Source organism: Ambystoma mexicanum, chromosome 5p (genome assembly GCF_040938575.1).
Source record: "Ambystoma mexicanum isolate Mex_15411 chromosome 5p, UKY_AmexF1_1, whole genome shotgun sequence".
Classification (NCBI taxonomy): domain Eukaryota; kingdom Metazoa; phylum Chordata; class Amphibia; order Caudata; family Ambystomatidae; genus Ambystoma; species Ambystoma mexicanum.
Genome location: NC_090930.1, coordinates 825,780,472 through 825,804,857, shown reverse-complemented (window position 1 = coordinate 825,804,857; position 24,386 = coordinate 825,780,472).

Sequence of the window (24,386 nt, the reverse complement as noted above, 5' to 3'; positions counted from 1 at the left end):
ACAATAAGACAGTACGTCCAGTAGTCTCATGGCAAAAAGGTAAGTAGCTAATAGCCAATATGAGCGCTTGAAACCTGTATCTGTCTATTAATGCCCTGTTAAAATAATAATTCCACTATACAACAGAAAGAAGGCAGAGGAAAGTGAACCTGCCTTGAAGGTAGGCGAAGGGGGGGAAAAAATGTCCTTCACGAACTCCAGGTAAAAACATTACAGTGGCTAACCAGCCCCACACCCTGCCTACCAAACAGCAAAAAATGCAGTTGTAAAGGCCATCAGCCAGGATGACAACTACAAAACCATGCAAAGAAAGACATGACCCAAAACTATGATAAAAATAATCCAAGAGCCAAATAATCACTGAACCTCTTTGCAAGACAGACAGACAGACAGACAGAAAGACAGATAGATAGATAGACTCGAAGAGGAATGAAAACACAAGGGCCAGATACTTCACTAAAGGTACAGAACTGAGTCAATGTCAAGCAGTTCCCTAAACGATATAACACTTTTTTTTTTATGAGGAGAAAATGTTGTACCTTAACAAAAGAAGGTGTGCATCTGCGACCCTGGCGGAAAGGGGGTGGGCAAATGTCGGAGATGGGCAAAAGAAGGGGGTTCCTCCTGGATTGTTGCTCATTTTATTCTATTTCAGATTTCAGTTAACGTAAATGCGATGGGGACTATAGGAGGATTTCCTCTTGCAAAGTCGGGAAATCCTATTGAAAGTGCTGAGAATATGGCCACTTAGATTCGGCTGACCTGTTGTATATGTATTCAACAGGCCCACACTCTTTCAATGTGTAATGGAAATCGGGGTACACAAACCTCCATGTTTTCCAAAACACTAAGGGCCTGATTCACAGAACGTTTTCCTATGGCATCGCGCCATTAAAATACACTTCCATGAATCAGGCCATAAATTGGATGGAAGGAGGAAAAATACAGATTTGTCAATGTAGCCTAATTATTTTGCCAAATCTACTCCTCTTTCTCTTTAAAGGCTCTGGGAGTTGCTAATAATGATGACACACATCCTGGAGTCTTGGAGTAGTTGTGCTTAGTGATCAATAGATATGCATACAATAGCCAGTGAATGGCTATTGCAATAAAATCCCTTTGTCCTGTTGCCTTTCCAACACCTGACTTACTCCGTTTAATAAACTGCGACACAACACGCCAATTTGAGAGCTGACACCTTCCACGGCCCTGCCTGAACCCCAAGTAGTCGCTGGGCTTTCAATGTCAAAATTAAAGTTGCATCAAATTTAAGAAGTAAAGGGAGGTGCAGGGAGGTGCTGACGTGGTTATCTATAATAGACTTAATAGTTGACGTTTTCACATAAGTTGTTTCACTCCAAAGGATTGGTTCCTGTTCCATGTATTTTAAAGGAAAATATCATACATTAATCAATTTACATATGTCTGGTTAAAAGTAAATACATGGCCTGTCATAACCATGTGCTGCTTCTTAAGGGAAATGTTTCTGTTTTATGATGAATCTAGCATGATCATCCCAAAAACAACACCATGGGCCTCCTGTCATCTGGCCAGGGAAAGGCAGCCGCTACCTGATCCTGACCCTGGGGGTGGTATTATGTGGGAGGATCACATGAGACAAGACTCATCTCAAGGGGAATGGGGTCCCTCATTAGATAATTTCCCTAATGATCCTCAAGCCTTACTGGCTTATTGTGAGATTGACAATTCTGGCTTAAAACCAAGTAAGAACATTATGGACTTCAAGTCCCATAATGCTCTTAGTACTGAGACAAGGAAGAGGGGATCAGAGTTAAATCGGATGAGCAGTCTAGTTGTTTTGATGCAGACCCCCTGGTTGGGACCTTTAAAAACTTGAAGGTCTATCAGGTGCGACAGAAGCAGCAGGGGGAGAAGCAGTAGCAGAAAGAAGCAGAAGCTAATGGCTTTTTTGGCGGCAGCCGAACGCTATGTAATAGATATGGCAGAGTTTGGGACATGCAGAGGATGCACAGTGGGAAGCGGTCTTGAAGTCAGCCACACTGTGAACCCGCTCCGGTGCTACATTCACACGGGAGAGTACGTGGAGCTGTGAGAGCTCCACAGAAGGTTGGCGCTCAAGGAGGCAGACAGAGAAGAGCTGTCAGAAGCAGATGAGGTTCTAAAGCGAGAAGAGGCCATACCAGTGGGTCCAAAGGAGATGCCAAGGCTTACTGGTGAGTTGGCCTGAAACAGGTGACCATTAGGTGATAAGAATTATGGGGGCAGAATGTGCATTGGGTTGTTTTTATGACCTTTGGTCTACTTTAGAAAATATATTTTGGACCAAAGTGCTCAAAATCCCCAAAGGAACAGCTACTGTGTGTATTCGCTATGAGCTCGGATTGATATCTCTCAACGCACAGATCTGCTGGAACACTCTAGCACTATACCGTAAGATAATAATGCAAGATGTTGCACCACAGTTCTAAATTTTAAATCAGCCTAAAAATAAGAACCAAGATTCCCTCCTGTGTCAATGGGCAAAACGATGTGATAGAATGCTACCTGATCTCAATACAGATGTTTCAACTCTACAGTGCAATCCAGACTCGGTAAAGAAAAAATATGGACTTTAGATTGGATTAACACACAAGAAGGGAGATCAAAGCAAACTATGATGAAGGACGTTCCTTTTGAAGCAAGGAGGTTTAATGAATGTGTGGACTTTATTGAACGTTTTCCAAATTCTTACTATAGGCACACTTTTCTGTGTTTTCGGCTAAATGCATTCAAAACGAAGGAAAGACTGAAAATGTGGTCAAATAGTCAAGATCAAGACGTCATGTGTAGATTTTGTCTTAAAAATACAGAATCTTTAAAGCATCTGGTTCTTTTTTGTACTGTCTTACAAGAATGGAGATTTAAACACTTGTCAGCTTTTATTGCAAGTCAGTGAACACTAAGCAGTGAAGATTGGTGGCAAATGATGTTTAATGGTGTAAATAGAAAATTAACTTACGCCCTTATGTGTTTTCTAAATGACTTGAAAAATCTTCTGCTTCTTACACCCAGTGGTATGGCATAATGATTTACTGAGTAATTGCCGTTTATATTAATCTTGCTTATATGAACCAAGCATCTATAACAGACTTATAGACCTCATGATGAATTGAATTGGGAATATGGAATTTACAAAGACGTAAGGACTTGATGATTGTGTTGTCTTGTTTTGTATGTCTATTTATTCTGTCTTTTAAAGGTTTTCTTTTTAAACCAATAAAAAAAAAAAAGATAAGAATTATTTTGAATACTGAACAATTGAATTAAGGCAAACTGGACACAACTCTCCAAATGTGGGATTCCAAATAGCCACAGCACAGAGCTCTGGACGGCTTCTGGTAACCTGGACTTAACCATTGGACTGGACTGTGGACCCCCATCAAGTCTGGACCCTCGAACATCTTCTTCGGATTCTGGTGGCGGGAATGCCCACTGCACACAGCAAACCTGGATCTTCTCTGGTGGGAAAAAGTGGTCAGATTTTGTGGCAAGGATGTCCCTTGAAAGATTCTTCAATCAAATGGAGCTTTTGCAGCTCTGGGTGTCAAGCAGCACCATGCCAGGGTACCCCCTCATCTGGCCGATATGCAGCAATCTTGATTCCAGCGGTCACGAACACTCTTCCGGATCCTGATTGACACAACTGGACTTCTTTGGATCAAGATGGCCATGCACTCCTCTTCTGGACTCACAAAGACTCCTTCTCCATACAACAGGCACACAGGACTGGCTTCCAGGGTACTTCAGAAGAAGAGCAGCAGCTACACGATGATTCCTCATTGCTCAGAAGGGGTCACCTATCCAGGTCCTCTCTTAATTTTGTCCTTGGTTCAGCTCAGTAGTCTTATGATTCCTTGCAGAAATGCAGCAGCAGACTCCTTCCTCTGACTGGACCCAGGATTCACGCTTCAGGTTTCATCTTCAGGGCAAATTGGCGAGTGAGGGGTCCGTAGTTATACATATGTATTCTCCATTCACTCAGGATGAGCCAGGCTCAGTCAGCCAATAACACACAAGTGTATTCATGCAGGCAGGCAACCAATCAGGCTCACAGGCATTCAGATATTTTGTCTGGAGTGAACTACTATTAGCAACGCAATGGAATTGAATTTGAACTTTCTTAAATTCTTAAAAAAATTCAATCTAAATGTTTTAGGATCCGAATTAGCTGAATGAATGTATGAATGCCTGAAATTTAGGATGTTTTTTTTATAAAACATGACTTAATTAAAGATGTCCAATCATGTTGTTTACACTCAAATCTAAAATTAAATAAAAATTATGATTTGATTTATTACCTTCTGCCTTTTTTCTACCAGTTGCTCTCGCTATCCTGGCACCATCATGTGTTTCATTATATGGCCTTACCTCAAGGTGCCAGTGATTTTTGAGGTTCCCACCTTTTGGTTGATTCACAGGCATTCAGGCCATTCACCCAAAACCAATCACCCATAACACAAAGTGTGGATTGGAGTAAGCACCCAGTCTTTCAGAGCACTAGACTGCATTCACCCAAGTTTCAGTCAGGGCTGGCCCAGACACTGTGTCACACAACCAAACCCGGATACTCACAGCACAGAATGCATATTGACTCCTCTCATACAGGTCCTGCCCCAAGGGTGTACCCACATCACATAGCCCCTGGTAGGGCTCCAGCCAGTCTGGCACAAGGCAGCCTCAGAGACATATATGGTCCTTCCACTCAACAGCCATTCCTAGGGAACAGGACAGTGTCAGGACTTCCGACGGCTTTAGGAAACAAGGGGTAAAGGCAATGGAAACCAAGAGGCTACATTAGCCATCTTGCCTTTGTTCAGGAATTCATTGTTCTCTATGGCAGGGCCTGGGTGTCCCAAATATGTTGGACACTCACAGCCACTGTCAAGTCAGCCTGCAGCTGCCACCAGCCCATACCCTACTCTGTGGGCAAAACACAGGTGACCAAATTCACACACAAGGGGTACAAGTTTGTACCCCCACCCATGGGTGCCATAAGGGTATCCCAGGAGTGTTGATCTCCAAAAGGTAAAAAGAAGGGCTGCACTGCCAGAGGTCCAGGCTGGACCTCAGCAGCAGAAACATATAGAAAAGTGGTAGGACAAGGACTTGGAGGCCCTGTCCTTCCAAAAGGCATTTTCAGCATCACACTCCTACTGTGGCATCCTAGCATAGTAGGGTGCAATATAAATTGCATGGCAGGAAGTACTTCCATTTGCACATAAGTGAAAATGTCCTCTCCAAGCATTTTTTACTTGTCCATTATTAGGGAAATTGTTAAGTGTAAAACATCAGTAAGATTGCGTTTACTCTTCACTTTTCCACTACATAGGTGGACAAGTGTAAATGCATCCCTCAATGAATGATTTGGGAAGCATTTAGAATGGATTACTAATTAATCCACCTGCTTTTACCAGGTGGTAGTTTCAGGTGGATTCCATGGGAATCTATAGCATGTGCTTGTGGTAAGGCAGACACATCTGTCCAGTGGAGCAGGAAATAGTATGTCCGCCAGACAAAAATTTCGCTGGTCAGAAAATGTGACAGAAACAGTGTTTTCCGCCGTTCTTTTTATGTGATTCAAACAGAAAATGACGCCCATAGAAATGCTATATCTGCACAAGTATCCTGTGATGACTATGCTCATTGTCTCCAACAGCTTAGCCCACCCATCAGTGATGATACGAGAACAGCATTGATTATGCCGTGTTGGGATATACCTTGTAAAACATGGGTGATGACATTTTCATTTAATACCGACCATGTATAAACATTTGACAGAAGGGTTTTTAAAGTAATCTTTTACTAGAACAAAGAGCTATTGGATTTTAATCAGTAGTTGATCTGTATTGGGTTCTAGGGCAAAGTAGTTCAAAATGTGGGCTTAGAATCTCAGAATTCACTATACCAGCCAGTTCATTTCCAAACACAACCTAATAATTAATGGTAAGGCACATCTGGATGAGGAATGCCTGCTAAGGCTTAAATGATACACATGGGGCCTCAATACGAGGCTGGTGGTAGCCATGCCTGTAGTACAGGCACGGCTGCCGCGGTATCCATTTTTTTCCAGCACCCGCGAATGGGCCATTACCGGGTCATGCCGAGTTTGGCGGACCCGGTAATTGCCCCTTCGGGGGTGCCGGTAATAAGGGACTCCCCATCCCGATTCGGCCCCTTAGGGCTCAATGGGAATGGGGAGGGTGGTAGCACCTGTACCGTTAATAACGGTACCGGTGCTACCATCATGTTCTGCTCGCGGGTGCCGGTACATCCACTTGGTCAGACCTGGTGGCTGCAAAGGCACCCGCAAGCAGAACTCGTAGTTTGCCAGTATGGTAACAACAGTACCGGCAAGATTACTGGTACCGTTGTTACTGTACCGGCAAACTCGTAATGAGGCCCATGGTCTTTTAGCATCCCAGATAAATTAGATGATTATAGAATTTAGTTTTGAAAGAAATAATTAGGTATGTAGTTGAATGTGGCCAAAGGAGATGCAGGTGTCAAGGAAGTACATCCATTTTGAAGAAATTAATTAATCCAATAAGAGACAACGGCAGATTTTGCAATTTCTTTAAGCGACACTTAAAAAGAGCATAGGAATTAAGGTCACACTACTCGCTAGGGTTGGGGGATAGCTTCACTCCTATATATTTCAATGAATGTTATTGTGGTAAATTAAGTGACAGAACCTGTGTTTTCTCTTTATTACCCCAACATCCTGCTACTTTCCTGAAACTCTCTGTGATCTCCGCCATAGTAAAGGATGATAAGATTGGGGTCTGATGTGAGAATAGCAGGATCATCAGCAAAACCGGTTGTCTCTGTGATGTCTGTGATATCTGGCATAATGCTATTGTCATGGAGGGTATGAAAGAGTGGAACATTAAAGAAAGCAAAAGGAGCAGGTAAAAGGGAACAGCCTCATCTTGTGCCTCCCTCTAATGTAAACGCTGCAGATGCCTACTGATTTAAATAAACCATAGCTTGAACAATTGATAAAGAGTATGAATTGCATTGATAGATGTATTCATAAAGCAAAGTTGGTCAAGAACACCCCCATAAATTCCCACCTAATCCTATCATAGGATTTTCCAGCATTTAGGAGACCAGCTGACAGTAGAAGTCTATAAAACTTTCCAGTGTCCTGGTATGTGGTTAGTCTGGTCAAACATGGTATGTGCAGTAATTAATCCATGCTGTTGTTGGGATAGATTCAATACTTGTTCCGTGACTCTATTGGCCAAAATGTTTTAATACAATTTAGCGTTAGTATTGATTAAATAAATAGGGTGACATGAAGAACAGTTAATATGATGTTTGTAGATAGAACTTCTATATTTGGTTTCACTTCAAGAATGGGCCCTCAGAAAAGATGCTTGAGAATACATTAAGTAATGTGGGTGACAATACCTCCGAGAGCACAAAGGAATTCAACAGGAATTCTCTCCTTGCTGAAAAGGTTCCAATGAATACATGAAGTAATACTGGTGACAATACTTGTAAGAAAACCCTGTGAACCACCACGAATCCCGTCATAGCTGGCTCATTTATTAGAAGTTATATAATTGATGTACAATATTGTCCCCACATGTCTGGTAGTGTTAGGGTCTCTATCCAGATTATTATGTAAGTACTCTGTTATCTCACAAGGCTCGAGTGGCATGTTCAAAGCTTGACCCTGTCTATGCTTGATAAAGTCTTATTTTTTTTTTTTTAATTTGCATTAACAATGAACCAACAATGTTTTAGCAATACCAAAATAACTTTTCCAAAATCCGCTGTCCAATGACAAGAAAGATAGAAACAACAAAATAAAATGAACTCAAGTGATAAAACTCAGGTAATCTAAAAGACACAAAGCAATACTATTATAATGTTAAACAGGTCCGCCCTCTGGAAGAACTTCAGACAAATATTTGCTCCAGCAATTACATGTTTCGTTTTTTGACCTTCCATTAAGGACCTCCACGATGCTTCAGAGCCTGAGATTGCAAAATCTGAGAAAAGAGGTCTAAAATATTTTGATCGTACGTCTCTTAAAGCCGGGCATACTGTGATGATGTGGAACAAAGATTCAACCTTCCAGACGTTTTGATTACCAAATTGCAGTCCTTGTCGGCTTTGTATTCCTGTTGTGGCGATACCTCATATGCGCCCAAAGAAATGTTTTTGAATCTATTTGCCCAGAATCTGCACCCTAAGTGCTTATTGCGACTGCAGCAATAACATACATAAATTCTTCTCCTGAAAAGTCACTATGGTGGGTTGCACTTCTGGTATAAACGTTATAGATAAAAAATCGTTATTTTTCATGGAGAAAGCTTTATTCTTTTGTGTGTTTTTGCTCATATTTTCATTATATAATTAACATTTTCTTTCTTGATTGCATTAACTTTCAGGCAACTCAGATTTGGATTTTCCTCAATTGCATTAACTTTCATACAACTCTTAGGGGCCGATTCACGGAACAAACGTGTGCCGAAAATCTTCGCGCAAGCCGGCGCAAGCAGGCGCAAGCAGGCGCAAGCGGAAAAAAAGAGGCGCACGCGCACGCGTGCGATTCATGGAAGTCCCTGCGCGTGTTTACCACGGGATGTGCGTCAAACCCGTGCATGGCGCACACGTCACTGCAACATCCCAAAAGACGTGCGCGATGCGCACAGTGAAAGCGCACAACCTCTGCGCATACACTAGAAAGTGGGTGGAACACGGGGCGTAACGTGCGGAATGGGGAACAACTCGCGAAAACAAGGGCGTAACTGGGGATGTACTGCAGGGAAGCAGACGGAACGCCCACACGCATCCGAACCACACGTATTCATGGAACCGAATATGGCAAAGCCACGCACAGCGAAAGACACGCACAAGCCGATACACGTCCGCCACACGAAGGCAGGCGGTAGCGTCCCTGCGCATTACAAAAGTGGCAACATACAGCAATTGTGCGAGCGGGGCACGTGTATTTCGGGGGTTCGCGTGAACATATGCACGCGATCGGGCCTGGGGGAGCGGGCTACGTGTATTTCAGGGTTTCGCGTGAAGTTTCTCACGCGATCGGGCCTGGGGGAGCGGGCTACGTGTATTTCAGGGGTTCGCGTGAACTTTCTCACGCGATCGGGCCTGGGGGAGCGGGCTACGTGTATTTCAGGGGTTCGCGTGAACTTTCTCACGCGATCGGGCCTGGGGGAGCGGGCTACGTGTATTTCAGGGGTTCGCGTGAACTTTCTCACGCGATCGGGCCTGGGGGAGCGGGCTATGTGTATTTCAGGGGTTCGCGTGAACTTTTTCACGCGATCGGGCCTGGGGGAGCGGGCTACGTGTATTTCAGGGGTTCACGTGAACTTTCTCACGCAATCGTGCCTGGGGGAGCGGGCTACGTGTATTTCAGGGGTTCGCGTGAAGTTTCTCACGCGATTGGGCCTGGGGGAGCGGGCTACGTGTATTTCAGGGGTTCGCGTGAAGTTTCTCACGCGATCGGGCCTGGGGGAGCGGGCTACGTGTATTTCAGGGGTTCGCGTGAAGTTTCTCACGCAATCGGGCCTGGGGGAGCGGGCTACGTGTATTACAGGGGTTCGCGTGAAGTTACACACGCAATTCCATCAGGGTACGTGTATTACAGGTGTGCGCGATATGAACAGGGTACATGTATTACAGGGGTGCGCGGGGAGCAGCACACTTGAATTGCACGTGTGGGTCCTCCCAGGTGTTCCCTCTACACCCTCCATGGCCCCTGCAGGTGGCTCACACCACAGGGGCCTACCCAGCACATGTCATGCAGGCACCCCACCCACCATGCCCATGCCCACCAGCCAACCCACATGTCAACTTGCACTACTCCCCCCCAACGCATGTCCCCCTGCACCCCCAGCCACCAGGGGCAGCCTCCACCAGGCCCCCACTCATGTCCCCTATCACCCCCACCCCCCAGCCACCATGGGCAGCCTCCACCAGGTCCTCACAATCCCCAACACACATGCACGTCAGCGTGTAATACGAGGAAAGGGCCATGCGCGTAAGCGCGCGTGGAAACTGCACGTCCGCGTGTAATACGAGGAAAGGGCCTATGCGCGTAAGTGACGTGACGCGCGCGTGCGTTTCCCTCAGCACGGGTTAAAGGTGAGCGGGCCCAGCAGTTCGCTGTACGTGCCTTTCGTGGAGACCGACGTGTGTTGCTGCTTCCTGTTGTTTCGCGCGCCATCACAACTTCACAGCTCTCAAGGACGTATCTCTTCTTTTGGCGGGGGTATTGGCTACGCGTATTTTTCTGCATCGCGCTAGTCAGACGGTGAGTCACACACGCTCTTTTTCCCACTGCGGGTGCCCCTGTGTATCGCACCCATTTTTGATGTCATAGTAGCCTGCGTGTCCCACGCGTACGTGTTATTCGTGTTACTGGGTGCCACCGCGTACTGCGGGAGGTTCAATCCACGCACGTAGGCTGCAGGGTTGCGTGCACGGTTTTACTGCAGTTTTGGGGTGCCTGAGCGTTGCGTGACCCGTCACCACATCACCGGGGTCACATACAGCCTTGCAGGTGCAGGGGGGCTGTTAACATCTTGCTTCCCACCCCCTTCACCCCAATTGCCCAGGTCAATTGTGGTGTACACCTCCCATTGGCACCACTCCATCTGTGCCAGCACTACTACATCTGTGCCATGGTTGGGAGGCCACCAAAGGTGAGGGGCGCCTCAGCTGGGCGTACTCCTCGTGGCGGGCGTGGTCGGGGACGTGGCCGTGGTGACCAGGGAGTAGGGGGACTCCAGGGTGTCCAGGGCAGCCACAGAGGGGGAAGAGGCAGGGGTGCGCCACTTGAGCACAATGTTGTGCCATGTGTCGGTGCAGCCATGCCACCACCCCCTGTGGTTTCGGGGGATGCAGCTCCTGCATCTGGCACTGGCACCCATATGACCCGGCAGTCCGTTCCATCGACTGCCACGGACCCAAGGGTGGTGGTAGCTGCAGGTGCAGCTGTGGACACCGCCACCCAGGCTCAGGGTCTGCCAGCGCAGGCTGCGTTGGCACTTGAAGAGCCCTTGGTAGATCGCCAACAGGCCAGGGGGGAAACCATAGGGGCACACCGGGCTGCTCAGACCAAGACACGTGTCCCTGGGGCAGTCATGTCATCTGCTGCCCCGAACAGCCGGGTGTTGGCAAGTGCAGGGGCAGATGCACCCAACAGCATCCCGGTTGTGAGTCTGCCAACCAGGACCGTTGCGGCCAACCACCCTGCCACAGCTGATGTTGCTGCGCAGGGTCCATCAGTGGGCACCCAGCTGCCACTGACACAAGTCAGGCCTCTGGTCATCCCTCCACCTGCCACTCCCTTGGCTCAATCCACCGAACCCACTGGCCATGCTGGTCAGGGCGGCATTAGCCAGCCAGGGTCTGCGCCACAGTCCAAGAGGAGGAAGGTTGCACCTGCAGCACAGGCTGGGACCCCACACACAGCCACGACCTCCTGCACGTCGAGGAAGAAGCCTTTCTGTAAGCAGGAACTGGACTTCCTCGTGGACTACGTGCGGGGCCACAGCCGTGACATGCTAGTGGGTGCCAATAGTCAGACCACGGCTGCCCAACGTGACACCCACTGGAAGCATGTTGCGGAACATGTCAGTTCATTCGGCCATGAGGGGCGCACGGCGCAGGAGTGCAAAAAGCGTTGGAATGACATCAAGCGCAGCACTAAGGCCAAGCGTGCCTCAAATTACAACTTGACTCTGGTGACTGGCGGTGGGCCTGCACCAGAGGAGGAAGAACTCACTCCGCATGAGGCTCTCGTTGCGGAGTTCATACCACCTGAATTGGTTGAAGGAGTGGGAGAGAAGCTGGACTTTGATGCCCAGTCCAGTGAGTGTTGATGCGTGTTTGTTGAGGACGTGTGTGGTTCACTTGTGGGATGTGTTGTGCATGATTGCTGCTACATGTGACGTGTACATGGTTCTGATGTGTAAGTAATGCAATGCTACCGTCATGCATGTCTCCTCTGCCTGCATGCGGGACTCCATGTAGGCATGCTCCCCTGCCCCTCCTCCGCCACTCTGCACCCCAGTTCCACCTTTGCACTGGTCTGCTCCAATCTTGCCAATGTGTAGTTTCTTGTCCATGTGTCCTGTGTAGATGCTAACTTCCAGCGTAGAATCTGCCAGACATATGCCATGTCGTACAGCCTTAGTACTCGATGCAGGGTATCTCACTTGTACTGTGCATGGGTCAGATGTCCCGCAGGGACATGAGTGCCCATTCATGCTCCATGTGCATTGCACGCATGCCCCTATGTGTCCTTGACTGGATGATCACTGTAATATCAGTCCTTGGTTACATACATTGCCTGCCATCTCATCAGCCTTCCCATGTCAACTGTGCCTCAGTCCTGCGTTGCACACATGTTTAGGGTCTGACAATCTGTGTGGCTCACAGGCCTCAGCCTGTTCAATGGCCAATGACTCTGTCCAACTCTTGTTGTGTCTTCTTCACACGTGGGCGGCCTCCGGAGTTCCCATCATGTGTCCTGCCCACTGTCCCAGCATCATTTGCAGTGTTGTCATTTGAATCACATGAAGCTGTTGATGCCAGTCAACACTGCCTGTCAATACACAGGTGTATGGTCAGCCTTTTGATACCATGATAGGCATCCCTGCTTTGGTACTTGGGTGGAGGGGTGCTTGGTTTCTGGACATGGTACACATTGAATGCACAATGCACGTGATGTCTGATTTTGACATTGCACTGCCTTCACATTTCCTGGCACACACCATGTAGTGCTTGTACATGTAGGTAGTGAGTGGCGTACACATTTTCTGCACTGCATAGACCCACTTCCATGGAAACTGCCACCTTTCAACAGGTCTGATCACAGAAGCTATTCAAAGTAGACCCAGCATGCATGCCAGGTCATATGTTGTGTGTCACATGTCTGCCTGATGCCTTTGCTGTCGGTGTGTGTGTGTGTCGTGTGCTTCTGACATGTGTATTGACCTTTTCCCCTCTATTTTTCAGGTGATGACGCAATGGAGGCAGAGGATGGTGTTGTCATGCCAGACACAGGGTTGGTAACGCCACATCAACCCGGCACTAGTGGGGGTCGTGGGGTGGTAGGCCACGAAACCCCCCAAGTGCTGCAGTCCATCTTGTCTCTGGCTGCCTATGAGTCCAGCCTTGATGACGACTCTGACGTCCATGTTGAGTTGGATGACCATCAAGTCCATGTGTCAGGGGTGAGTGATTCTGATGTGGACACTCCTCTGTCTGCGACACCTGCACTGAGGGATCAGACAGTCTTGGTTCCTCCGCCCGTGGTGGATCGGGACGCAGGGTCACCCTCCACACCAGTCACTGATGTGCCTGGGACATCACGTCGACGGGGGCATGTAGTCGTGCAGCCGCAGGCGGTGCCAACACAGCGAGGACCCCCGGTCCTTGGGTCCCGCAGGGGTCAAGCCCGGCAACGCGGTCGCCGCGCGCAACCGCTGTATACTGAGTGGGAGCAAGACATGACTGCCAATTCCGAACGGCAGGGGGCAGCAATGGAGAACATCGCTGAGAGCATGGAGCGTGTGGCCCGATCTGTGCTCCCCCCTGCTAGGCAGGTGCTTCTCCAGCAGCAGGCGGCACGGTCCACGGCCCGCTCGCTCAGGCTGGGCATGGCGGCCTCAGACAGGGCACGCCAGGCTGAAATGTCGTCTCTGCGTCAAGCAATTGCTGCTCACGCAGAGGCGCACATGGATGCCTTGAGGGAGGAGTATGCTTCCCTCAGATCCACTCTGGGTGTCCTTATGATGTCCCAGAGGCAGCGGGCAGAGGAGAGGTTTGCACAGCTTGAGTGTACCATCTCGGCTGAGCTACAGGCTTGCCGGGAGGTGCAGCGGTTGTCCAGCCAGGCCTTGCAGGAGGAACTCCGTGTTACACGTGCTACCTTGCAAGAGGAAGCACGTGTATCACGGGAGGTTCTGCATGCAGACCTACGTCACATCGCCACAAAGAACCAGGCTCACCCGTCCGGCAGACTTGCTGCCGACGAGGGGCAAGCTGCGGCTAGGCGTGGCCAGGCTACTGTGCCACGTCCTCCTTTCCAGGATGAGCCAGACTCGGACGACCATCTATCTCCCACATAGGTCGTGCTGTGCAGGCGTTGAGCCCATGGAGGAATTTTTTTTTGGCTCAGCATCATCGCATGTGGATGTTGAGCAGCACCCTGTACCTCCCCCCTCCTGGGTGCCTCCCCTCCCCCCCGGGTCGTATGTGGCCATTTTTGATTTTTCTTCTAGTTTAGTTAGTTAAGTTTCTGTTTGATAGTTAGTTTAAATAGGTAATGTAGGTTTTCCATAGTTAGTGTAATTAGTTAATAGTTGAGTTAGTTTAAAATTGCTAGTCTATTGTGCTTTCATGTGACGGTGCGGTGCTTTGTGGCTTTTGAAGGCACCCACTGTCTGTTCCAGCTGGGCCCTTCATGGTTGTCTTGTGTATGTGTTTGCTGCTTGGGTTCCTTGACTCACATATGCCACTCCTGCCTCCCTTATCCATGGGCTCGCAAGGATGGTTCGGTGTTACAGCATTTTACACAAGGGCATTGGACTGTCATATCTGTGGCATGTCTGGTGCTGTGTGACTTGTGTTGACACCCCTAGTGGGGATGATTTAGGTGTCATTGTCCACTGTTCAGCTTTTGCTAGATGGGGTGTATCATGATTAATGTGGACATTGATTGCTATGCATTGTGTAGTATGTTTCATTTCTTTCCTGTACATGTGCTTGTTGCAATTCATGCTGTAGATAGTGTTCCACACTTTGTAGGTGAAAGACGGACTGATGGTGTGATTTGTGATGTGACTCTCTGACATGGTCAAGTAATGAGATGCCTGATGAGACACACACAGATGACTTTGAAGCATTAATCATGTGTTACATGCCCTTTCTGCAGGGGGATGAGCCTCCAGAGCACCTTTGCCAGCAGACATGTCCCATTGGACGACGGAATTCTGGACCCGTTTGTTGGTGCCCACATGCACATGTGTGCAGAAGCAGAGGCACAGTGATTGCAGACCCACATCCTAGTACTGCTGACATGTTCCAAGGAACTCCAGGCAAGGTGAGCATCACAGGGGGGCCACGACACAGCAAAGCTTGCACCAGGCGAGTTGCACATGCAGGCTTAGTCACAGCACTGAGGGTGAGCTTAGACGAATATTGGTGTTGAAGCACACAATGCAGCTCAGATGTGTTTGTGGACTGATGGCTGCTGATAGTAGGGTTGTCTGGGACACATGCAGGGGCAGTGGCACATACCCTCCGGTACACCAAGGTCCATTGAGCCACTTGTATCAACCATGTAGCCTTCTGAGACATGGAAAGGGGCAGCTCACAGGGACATGCAGCAAGGGACATACTCGGGTGCAGTGCATGTCTTTTCCACGTAATTCATGATAAATGCACTGCCAACTTTGTTTCGGTCATGGTGGTACACAACTTGCTCTGTAGTCATGGCTTGCAATATGGGTCTGTCTGCTTACCCAGGGAACATTGCATGTTGTGTGAATTGTGACACATTGGTGTTCCATTTGCCACGCACCCAGCAGCGGCTGCCTTACTGCATTGACTGTGTATGACCCGTCACAGGGGTGATGTTATATATGGGTACGAAGCATCAACCACAGATTGTCTGTTTGTAGAGTAGTCTGTTGCTATGGGGCATGTTTGGTGTTGTGTTTTTGTGCAATTGGCACGTACAGGTTGTTTAGTGTGTCTCTCTTTGCAGCATTGCAGTGCTCCTGTAACTGGACCTGAGAGTGCGCAGGCAGGAGGCCAGCACTCAAAACCAGAGCTAAGTGTCTTGTTGTTTTTCTTACAAACTGCTCTGCATAGGCTTGCTGGGGAGTGTACTGATGCATGGATGTATGTGTGGTTCAATTTGGTATGTTATTTTCTCCCTAATCACCCGTGATCCTATGCAATTTTGAAACCTGTACCCTCTACCCGGTGTTCCTGCTTCCCGTGCCTATCCAAGCAACGTTCCCTGACCCTCTTTCCCCACTGGGGTTGCGGATGCCTGTGTAAGCCCCGAACTTGCAGGCGCCAAAACCCTAGAGGGGGTGGTTGGTTCGTACCACTCCTGAGCCTGGACTACAGAAGGCCATGACAATGATGTCCAAGTCTGTTTGGATTGTGTATGTGTTCATGCAGGTTGTACATTTTCGTGCATTCCCTAGTTTCATGTGTCATTCCACCTCCCCTCTCCTGCCGCTCATTCCAGTCATCCAGTGTGTCAACACCTGTCCCGACTGCATATCCCTGAACCTCCTTCCCCACCAGGGTCTCAGGGGCCTGTGTGAGTTTGACCTTGCAGGCACCCGGGACATGGTGGGGGTGGTTGTTTCGTGGCACTCCCGCGCCTGTACAAGGGACCTGTGACAGTACACATCCATTCATGGTGCATCATCCTATGTCATGTACCACACATGTCTCACATCCTGTCGTGACATTGTTTTGCTGTGCTACCTTGGTTGTTGCATCATTGTGGTAGTACTTGGCCTTTGTGAGGTACTGCTACGTCAAGTCATCTACTGGAGGGTGTTTGGGTTCGTTTTTATGCCTTGGATTTTGTGTTACGGAAATGAGTGTGTATTCTGAGGGTTCAGGCATCTTTTTACACACAAGGTGGGAGATGGTGACGAAGGGTAAAGGTGATCCTGTGGCCAGGTGGAATTGAGGTTTGAGGGCTCCATGACCCAGGTGCAGTTGTTCAGTGGGTCATGGTCATTTGTGAGGGAGGGGGGGGTTGTTGTTGATTGTTGCCTTGCCCTGCAGTGTGATGGGAACTCTGACATAGTAATGGTGGTATCCCATGTACATGTTGTGTTCTGCTGATCAATGCCTGTTCATGTGTTGTGTTTTCCTTTCAGGTGCGAGGGGATAGTTGTGGTTTGACATGCTGGGGTGTACACATGGTGGATGTTCACATGTGATGTGTAGGGAACACTGATGGTCACTTGAGTGCACATGCATATGTGGAGTGCATGTCCTTGCAGAACAACACACTTGCACTCTGATGCACTACATGTACTCCCACCCTTCATATACACATGTACACTGTTTGCCTTCTGGTGCCCACTGTGTCCCGGCAGCACATGTTCTGTGACTGATCATGGATCCAGTACATGCCTGATTTGATGTTTGACGTGGTCTGTCACTTAGATGTGATGCTCAGGGTGTGCATCACACAAAATGGGTGTTCACTGTGCTGTGCGCTGAGCAGTGTGATGCAGGAGTAGGACACTGCACACATGAGCTGCAGTGTTGATTTTGAAATGCATGATGTGCATGTAGACAGGCATTCATTGTGATGTTACGTCTACGACTGTTGTAATGCATTTTGAAATGACTTATTTTGGGTGGGAGGTTGTTGGTCTGTCATTTCATCTGATTCCGGGTCAGGCACCAGTGTCCGATGCCACTGTGCATTTAGGACATGGCAATGTGTACCTTATCGTTACTGCATTGGTGTATGGGTATTGCGTGCCATGACATGTTGATGTTTGGGAGGGTTTGTGTGACATGACAGTGATGGCCATGGCCTGGTTTGCAGGTGTCTGTGATGCACACCTTGCATGTCCGTGTAATCCGCTTCTCAGAGCAACTAGCTGGGGGTAGATTTCTCTCCGCAGCAGGGCCCTCCCCCTGGAACAGACTTCCGGCCTGACTTGAACTTGAGGGGAATCATCTCCAGTTCTGGAAGCACCTCATGTCCTTCCTCTTTGCTTCTGCTTACTGTCTGCCTCTCCCTTGCAGAATTCTCCACTGGAACTGCACAGGAGCTGCAACTGGGCCACTCTCACCGACCTTGGTCCCTGGCCCAGCCACTCTCCACTTGCACTGCCTCCCTGGCAACCCCTGCACTGCAGTACTGTCTCTCTATCCCTACAGCCCTCCCTTCCCAGCACTTGACTGCACTCACCTTTGTAGTTGCCACCAGGTGACCTATGTATTATTTTTTCGGGCTACTTCCCCTGTACTGGACTCCCCCCCACCCTTCCCCTTGCACTTTTCCCATTCCCCCTACCCCTGCACTTGCACGATCCCAATGGCACCTGGCCTAGTAGTACCGTTCTCTGTGTTCCCTTGTTCCCCCCTCCCTGCCTCATTGCGCCTTGGAATACTTGTGTATGGCCCATATCATGTCATATGTCATATGTGTGCCTTTTGGTCACACAGGATAGCTTGTGTTTAAGTAGCTAGGGATGCAGACGATGTGGCACTTCCATGGCAACTATCTCAGGGTGGTAAGGTTGTCACAGTTGACTGTCTCTTTGTCATCATCGATTGTCACCTGGTATGTGCCAGGCCTGTGTGCGCTCTGCAGGGGTGGGAGTTTAGGTGAAAAATGTGGCCACAAGCTGGGTCCGGGCTTCCTCGCCACGTGCCCTGTCCCCTCCCATGGGCAGCGCCTGTGGTTGGGGATGTGGGGGCACCACCATGTCCACCGGGACGCCCTGCCGTGTTGCAACATTGTGCAGGACACATGCTGCCACAATGATCCTGAACACTACTGGTGGTGCATAGAGTAGTTGCCCACCAGAGCGGTCAAGGGAGCGGAAACGTGACTTGAGCACTCCGAATGTGCGCTCCACTATGCCCCTGGTTGCAATATGGGCGGCGTTGTATCTTACCTGGGGTGGTGTGGTGGGGTTCCGGATTGGCGTCATCATGTGGTTGCTCACAGGGTAGGCACTGTCCCCTGGGGAGATGATAATAATTGAGATAATTAGGGTTTGGATATTTGTCTGTGTGTTACTTGCATGCATGTGCAAGGGCATTTGTACTGACCTAGGAGCCATCTGTCGCCATGCTGCCCAGCTTCCAGGGCCCGGCTCAGGGCGGACATTCTGTATATGAAACTGTCATGGGTGGAGCCAGGGTAGTTTGCATAGACAGAGGTGATGATTCCCTTTGCATCACATACAACCTGTACATTGATGGAATGCCAGTGCTTGCGGTTTCGGTAGATGTGCTCAATGGCCCTAGGTGGACGTAGGGCCACATGGGTGAAATCTATGGCACCGAGCACTTTGGGGAAGTGTGCCACCCTGAAAAAATCCAGGACAACGGCCTGCCTTTCTGCGGGTGTTCTGGGCATGTATATGTGCCTGCGGACTGAGGGGCGCGCTGTCATGATTGCCAGTACCTGGTGTAGGCAGCGTGACTGTGAAGTGGGAGAATGGAAGACCAGGCTCCCGTCCTTCGCCTCTCGCGCTTGGCCTAGAGGGTCACGACCCAAACACCCGCCACGAGAAGAGTTTGTCCATTTACCAGACGACCAGATACCCTGGTACAGGAACATACGGATGTGTCCATCTGCTTGCCCAGCAGCCCGCACTGGCCATGCCGACACCTGCGGCACGGATCAACTAGACTAAAATCTACACGTCGTTAGAGATGCCATGACGACCTAGACAACGGGAAGCACATCTGTACAAATGTACACACTGGACATTCCCACACCAACCTACACGAAGAATATACTCAGTGCTATGACGTAGGCGACAGGCATATTCACGGACGTGCATCTTTATTATTTTTACATAGGCTTTCAGAATGCAGAAACGCAAGACGCGTCATGAACTCTTCTACTAGCTTGCTCACGCTTCTCTTGAAACCAGTTACCGCCATGAGAAGTATAATGAAGACAATACTGGTCATGAAATTATATGCTCCTATAACCTAAAGCACCTGTGCACCAAACGGACAACTTATGCACCAGGCCCAAGTAGGCCTCAAACAAGAGCTCCCGTGGACATCAACAAGGCAAGAGTCAGTTGCTGATCCTGCAGAATGAGCTCGGCGAAGCAACCAGCCAAGGTCGCAATGTTGCAAACCCACGTTCCAAGAGCAAATCATCAAAGGCACGATGTTGCAACCTCGTACTCCGCGCACCAACGTTAAAGTCACACCGACAAATTAAACCAGACGCGCAGTAGAAAAACAATATTAATTGTGCAGAATTCTGCCTCTTTCACGGTCCCTCCCCACGTGACCAAGCCGAACCTGACGAGATGCCAAACCCAGGAGAACGGAGGCGTCTGGATCCCTCGCGACGAGACACTGGCAGATACACTTGAAAGGCTCAATGGACATCTGCAACAGTGGGAGCGGTCCCCCGTCCAGCTATGAATAAGTCCTCACATTGTCTGCATGTACCCATAGTGAAACATTGTTGCAACTTACAGGTACACCGAGAGCTGGGAACGATGGTGGTCCCAGGCTGGGAAGCTCACGGGCGCACCAATCAGAACATGGGGCTCTTATCACTGACGACAGCAAATTTAGCCAATCCTCAGGAGTCTTCATGTAACAATTCTCATGTATCTAATTGTAGGGACAACCCAGATATACCACCTGACTACACCTTGTCCACTAATATCTTTCTCTATATGTGTGCTATACTAACCCTACCACTCGAACACCCAATTAAGAGTGGCGATAGGTTTTTTGTTAACTTTCTGAAGTGACGCAAGTAGCGCGTCATAATACAGTAAAAAGGGCCTGCGAGCCCCACGATTGTGTGTGTGTGTCAGGACGAACGCGTACGCTCCTTGACCCATCCCTGCCGTTTTGTCTAATAAACAGCAGAGTCACCTTGCTCCTTGTGTGCGTCTCATACTCTATCTCATCTCATCTGGGATATACACGGGAGGAGTTGGGGCCTCCCTGCCTGGAGGTCCGCGGACGGCCCGGCCGACCCCGGCAGAATTTCCCCCCGACAAGTTGGAGGCACTGCTGAGATCTGTTTAAGATCGACTTTTTATTTTTTTACTTTTTCCAGGCACTCCCGTTGCGAGGAGGCCCGGCGGCGCGGCCCCCTCTGCCGTTGCCCCCTTCTGAGGACTATAGGACCATCACGGAGCTGCGAGAAGACAGGACAGCGCAATCCGGATATTGGCCCTCGGGAGCCGGTTGAGAAGTATCCTGCCCGCGGTTGGCGAGTGTCCAAACGTGGTCCAGACGAGGGGAGGTGGCGAGCCGCTTGGAGGGGTGCACGCAGTCGAGCGGCCCTGCATCGAGAGAACTTGGTGAGCATGACACGCACAACGAGCAATGCGAAATTGTGAGGGAGGGGGAGGAAGTAAATAAGGGAGGAGGGAGGTATTGTACAGATGCGCGGCGAAGGTTTAACAACTGAGTGTTGCTAATGGAATGAATGGTGGCGAGACGAGTGCGAGAGCAGTCGGCTACGTCACGCGAAAGAGGGGGGCGGAGCACGAAAACATCACGTGTGGCCGCTCGTAGACACTGATTGGCCTAAATCGCGACTAACGTGTAGGGGTGGGTGTGTGTGGTTTCCTACGATTTGACATTTATTGATCAATGAGTAGATGAGGTTCCCTATTGTTCGAGCAAGAAACTCGATAGGTAGATGACGTTTCCCTGTAGGCGGTAGCTAGTTGCATAGTTGCCCAATACGGAAGATAATTGGCTGGTTAAGCCCTCCTGTTGAGGGGCGTATCACACGCGAGGCGACGCAGCGTGCGCAGTCCGATTATATTATTGATGAGATTACCTTGTTCCAGGAGAGACAGGAAGACAGCTGTAGGGTTAGCGGGGGTAGATTGCAAGTGTATTTTGAAACTAATAATGAGAATGTACCAGTAGCGTAAAGACATCGGTGACGTCACCAGTAGGGATTTAATAGAATATCGCGAGTACAAGGAACCTTGGGTTTGAGAGTGGTGGGGAAGAGAAACATGATAAGGGAGCGGATACGGAGATAAACGATAAACAAGTGGATCGGAAGAGGAGAAGGGGAGAGGGGCGTGGCTGCGCACGGAGAACGCCGGCCACGGCAAGTGTAAAAGGGGGAGGAGAACGAGGAATCAGGACGGCTGTATAAGATCGTAGTAAGGGGTACGCAGCCACAGGGGGCTGCGTGCGCCTCGGCCGCAGGGGGCCGTAGGGGAAGGAATATACAATATAAAATTATACATATATATATATATTTGTGTTTTATTTATTTATTTATTTTTTAATTATTATTATTGCATAATTTGTCAAAGGATTGTCGTAAGTCCCCACACTTACGGGGCCAGGTAAACAATATAAGGTTGTAAATTGTAAACTGATAGTGAAGGGAAGAGTAACAAGTGGGGCACCACTATGTCATACGGGACAGGGTCGGGAGGGTGGGGGAACACCCTCACTACCCCACTACAACACATATGCACCACACTGCCACCCCATAGGGAGAAATTAATTAAGTACAGCATAGAGTGGACCCAGGGGACGGATAACAAAATGTTAACACCATGGCCGCCTAATGGTAGTTTCGATCCATATGCCCAACATTCACTGCTAAACCATCTGCACAATACATACAAGGGGAAGAAGTTGGCGAGCCATGTGGAGGTGTTTAACTTATGGAGGATGTTCCAGGGGTCCCGACCAGGACCAAATGGAATGTTCACTATGGGGGAAACACCGGAAGTAAAGGAGATTAAGAAAGAAGGAACGGATGGGGAAAAGGGGTGTGAAAGGACAAAAAATACGGGGAATGAAGGAGAGGGAGGAGAAAAGATTGATAAATTAGACAACATAAAAAAGGAACCGAGCAACGAGATACCCATAACACCGGGAGTGAAAACAGAGGGAGAAGGGTTGTACCCTTTAAGAGAATTAGGAGAAATAGAAGGACAGTTAAGGGCGGCTGAAGGGTACTCGAACCCGGCATACAGCCCTCCACCATATGTGGCTCATAGGAAGATGACAGTGGGGGAGGGGAGGATTGGAGAAGAGCAGATTGTAGAGATAGGACATGATGAGTGGGTAGCTGCACAGATATTATTAAAATTACGGGGTTAACTAACGGGAGAAGAGAGGGAGGCAGTAAAGAGAACAGACGAGGATAGTACAAGGGAGAGTGAGATGAAGGGGGAGGAGCTATAATGACAAAGAGAAGAGATTTTGGAGGAAAAATTGGCAAAGCTAAGGGATGAGCAGAATGAATTAATAAAACAGCTTGAGAAGGAGCAAAAAGAGAGAGTGAGGAAAAGGAAAGAGGGTAAAGACGAATTGGACAAATTAAGGGAACGAAATGAGGAGCAAAGGATAGAAGCTGAAAGGGTAAAAGCAGCAGCAGACAGGGTGTCAAGAGTAGTGTTGAGAGAAAAAAAGAAGGAAGAAGAAGATAAAGAAAGGGAAATGGAAATATGGAGGAGGAGGGTAGTATCAGAGGCAGCTAAGAAATATGAAGAGGGGAAAGCAATAGAAAGAGAAAGGGTGAAATGGGAAAGGAAGAAAGAGGATGAAAGAATATTGGAACAGATGAGCAACGAAGTGATGGAGGAAGTAAAAAGGAAAAGGGAGGAAAATAGTAGGGAGATGGAGGAGAGGAGTGAAGGGGAAAGAAGAGGGAGTAATAGGGAGAGTGAAAAATGGGGGGATGTATATAGAAGTAGCAACAACATCAACACCAGGGGGAACAGTTGGTAACAAAGGAAGAGGAGAAATGGAGCTAATAGACTTAGAAACAGTAACAGTAAAAGGGAAAAAGGCAGAGTGGGGGATACCATTTATGACTGATTTTTGCAGTGAGGAGGAAGAAGGAGTAGAGAGGGGAGGAAGAAAGAGTGAAAGGGAAAGCTTAGATAAGCTGTACCTCACTAGAACAAACATAGACTCGCCATGGATCAGTAAGAGAAGGGAGGAGCTGGAACGAAGTGAGGAGAGGGTGGAACAACTAGTGAAAAAACAAACCCATGAAGCCACACCATCGCCATCTCCATCACGCCCTCCCCCATCGCACCCTACATGCTCAACCGCCACACGCTCGCTGCGCACAATAAAGCTTGCGCCCTTCATGGACGAATTGACTCCCTATGCATGTCGGCTTAGAGACCTCCCTAGCCGCAGGCAAGACAGACAAATAAACATACCCATATTAAACACAGGAAATGACGAAAAAAGGGGAAAGGACGGAGAGGGAGGTAGGAGCAGGGGTAGTAAGGAAGAATTTGAAGTGGTAAAGGAAACGGGGGAAGAGGAGGGGTGTGAGGAATTAATATTATGGAGCGTAAAGGGTGACACAAGACACAACTTAATGCCACTGTTGGAGAGAGGAGGGGTTAGACCGCAGTATGTACCTTGGAAGCATACGGATAAAGAAAATATAAAATGTAGGCTCCCATCACTAAGTGGAGGTGCGGGTAAGTGGATATATGAAATGGAAAAACACACCGCAGGACAGAAACTAGCAGTGGGAGATGTGAAGGGCCTGTTAATATCAATATTAGGGGATAGAGCGGACGACATCTGGAAGAGAGCGGGATTCCATGGGGTAACAATAACGAACACATCGCATGATGGGGCGCCATTTGCAAAAT